Raw genomic sequence first — 3,581 nt, 5'->3', positions numbered from 1 at the left:
AACCTTTAATATATATTTGTTAATTTTTACAAAAATCAGGCGTTATTTTCTTACAAAAAAAAAATAATTTGTGGGGGGGGGGACAAATGATCAAAAAATAAATAAAACTTCAAGTTGTATGATTTTAATTTGTATCTAAATAATTTGAGAGGTTTCAATCTAAAATTATTGAACACTTTCCATTCAAAAATTCAGATGAAAGATTTAAATAGCTTTAAATTTGAAATTATTCAATATATTCTGAAGTCTACAAATTTAAAATGTCTAAATTATTAAGGCTTTAAATATTTTTGAAATTGCTGTTCTGGAGACTAAATAGCACTTATTCTTTTATTAAGAAATCACAATCAAAATTGTTAAAAAAAAGTTTTTAAGAGTTTTAAAAACCATAAAAAAGGTCAGAGGTTTTAATAGTTTAATATATGTCATAGAATCTCTTTAAATATGACATTAGTCTATACTTTTTCATGTTTGAGCTACAATTATTCCATTTTAGAGTTATAAACTACAGTCGTGAAAAACCAATAAAATGTTTCAATTAATTTATATATAAAACAAAAAATCTTTGTATAATTCAATCTAAATGCAGCTGCAAAAATTTAATTTGAAATGCGTTGAATTCAAGGTTAGTTTAAAAAGAAAAATGAAAGCAAAGGATCGACTTTCAAAAGAAGCGAAAGAAAGTGACTTGCTGGATTGCAAATGAACATGGAAAATGGTGTATTTTCGCATTTTTAAATTTTAAATTCAAACTTTTTCGCCTTTTAACAATTCCAAAAAATTCTGAAAAATCAAACAATAAGGCTGTATTCTAAAAATGAAGCAATTTTAACGTTAAAATTCAAGTTCCTAAACTGAAGGCCTAAAAATTTGCAAGTTTTAGAATTAGTGTTATGTAAATTGTATTGGTATCTTAAAAGAGTATAAATAGTTCTTAAATTAGTTTTTAAATTTTCTGCAGTTTACCTTTTTTACATACCTAGATGTCAAAAAAGCCTACCCAATTTTTTCAAATTTTAATCACTTCTTTTCTAAGAGAAAATCACCCCTGTTTACCAATCACTGAAATGGATTAGAAAAAAATTGGCAAGACCCAAGAATAAAAATTGGATCTACAGCGAATTTTTAAATTTTTAATTCAGATTATCTTTAACTTTGTGATATCAAAAATTTCAATACACATTTCTTTTTAATAATACTGTAGGAAAAAAATCAACAAGATTGACCACCGAAATTATAATTAGAGCAAATTTTCTGTAATTCTATGGGGACGGCTAAAATATCCCGAAAAATAAAATTCCCGACTCGGTAAAACTCTCTGTCCCAAAAAATACAATTCCAAAACTAATAAAATTCCTGAACAGTTTATAATATTAACGGATTTGAAAATTCCCAAATAATAAGACTCCCCAAATAAAATTGTTTTTTAATCAATATTAATTATTTATTAAAACTACGATAAAAAAATATTGTAATCAAATAAATTTTTGTTTAATATTTAAAGTGTTAAAAATTATTATTTGAATTTAAAATTAAAATTATACAAAAAATTTTACCGATAAATTAATATATAAAAACACGTGTTTTTTAATTAACATTTCGATTTTTCAGGAGAACTTTTGTGATTTAAAAAATACTATATACATTTTCAACCAAAATATCTTATCCAGAAATATATTTTATTTTAATTATTATTTTTAATTTAAACAATAATGTTTAAATACTTCAAACATTAAAAAAGTTGTTTCTTTGGTATAAATAATTGATTATTTTAATTAAAAAAAAATAATTGTCAAAGAAAAATGCTTTCAGCACTTGTTTATCTTGAAATGTCTTTCTATAATACCTTTTTTAAAATAAAAAATATGATTTTTCGAGAACATTCTTTTTATAATTAAAAAGACTGTACCGAAAACCTGGATCAAGCTTCAGATCTGAAAAAATTCGGCGATACACATATGTCAAACTTTTCTAACCTCAAAATATTTTTCTACTGCTTTGCCGTCTTATTTTATGAAGAATGAGAAAACAAGAATTCGAATTCGTAGTACGATGAGGGCAGCACCTCGATAGGGCAGAAAATGTGATGTCCTATATATATAATTCCCCACTTCGACGCCCCGTACCGCATCTACGTTTATAATATCTTTGACCAAAGATATTATAAGCCTAGATGCGGCACGTGTATAGTTCGAGGAACTAATTGTAGACGGCGCTCTCGGCGAAAATTGCCCGATCCCCCCATGCCTCTCAACCCGAAAACCGCACCAACCAACTACTTTGCCCCTGCAATCTTCACCCGTCGAACAAGTCCACCCAATAGCCGATACTAAGTCGGCAAATACTAAATACTTAAAAATACAAAAAAACATATTTTATATCGAGAATTTTGATTTATTATTTTCAATTAATGAATCAATTATTTGAATAAATTTTGCATCAAGAAAATATGTAGATGCATAAGATTGACTTCTAAATTGAATTGAAATGTAATTGTTTCGTAATAAATATTTTTAGCTGACATCTTTGATTGAAAAAATGAATCATTTTGCAATTAAAATTTACTGTCTATGAATGATATTATTTTGTTGTTTTGAAAAAAGCGGTAGAAATTCTACTAAATGGAACTATACGTTTCTAGACATTAAAAGTTTTAATTGATAAACATATTTAGTTGAAATTTAAAATAATTAATTTTTTTTTAAAATATGATCGTACAGCGTTCTCGCATGTATAATTAGCGATTTGGAGTTTTTAGATGTAGAGTTAAATGTTATAGGAATACCGCCTCCCTCACGATTATTAATTTAAGTAAACAATAATTCGTAAATTTCTATGTTCGTGTAATTAATTATGAATTAAGTAAATTATAATGAAACAATACAATTATATAAGGAAATTATTTTTTATTTTATTTTTCATATAATATTTTATAGAAATGTATTTATATTACTATGTATGTAAATTATGTCCCGATTTTTTAAACTGAGAACCCCATAATTTCAAAATTGAAAAAATGTATTTTTGAATTTTACTCGAGTGGTTGATCAGAATATATAAATATTTTGCCTTACATTTCTCAATTTAAACTAAAAGGTCAGACATTATTGGAAAGTTTCAAAAACATTTATCTCTTAATTTTTAGTTTGTAATAAAATAATCCGTAAATGAACTATTTATTGTCGCGGGCACATTCTCACCGTGCGCTGTGCCCGTGGCTCGCAAGTTTGAGCGCGCCTGGAGGCGCGTCTTTTGATTCCCGCGATTCGCGCTCAGATATTTATTCTTTGCATTTAGAATGCTTGAATGAAACTTTATCAAAATCATCTCTTTAGATTGCATTATTTATATGCGTGTTCATATTCTGAATTTTTTGCCTGAATAAGTATAGTTAAAGATTAAGTTTCTCAAAGTTCTGTAGGCTTTGAGGTACACAATATTATCGTGACACTCGTGCCGAGCACTCGTTTTTTGACAGGCAGTTGTAAATTTATATTTTCTGAACCACCTTAAAATAAAATTAAAAAATACAATCCTTTTTTTAGACATTTTTCCAGATCTCGCGTTGTTATGCTAATTAT

At 26.6% G+C, this 3,581-nt stretch overlaps 1 protein-coding gene across 1 annotated transcript in view; it reads right to left on the bottom strand.

Moving 5' to 3' along the window:
* LOC117173014 overlaps positions 1–3,581 on the bottom strand; it is a 16,770-nt gene that overhangs the window by 1,286 nt on the left and 11,903 nt on the right. The gene's annotated exons all lie outside the window — the stretch shown is intronic.

Source organism: Belonocnema kinseyi, chromosome 5 (genome assembly GCF_010883055.1).
Source record: "Belonocnema kinseyi isolate 2016_QV_RU_SX_M_011 chromosome 5, B_treatae_v1, whole genome shotgun sequence".
Lineage (NCBI taxonomy): Eukaryota > Metazoa > Arthropoda > Insecta > Hymenoptera > Cynipidae > Belonocnema > Belonocnema kinseyi.
Note: the sequence above shows the minus strand (reverse complement) of the source record. Positions and strands in the feature narration are given on the sequence as shown.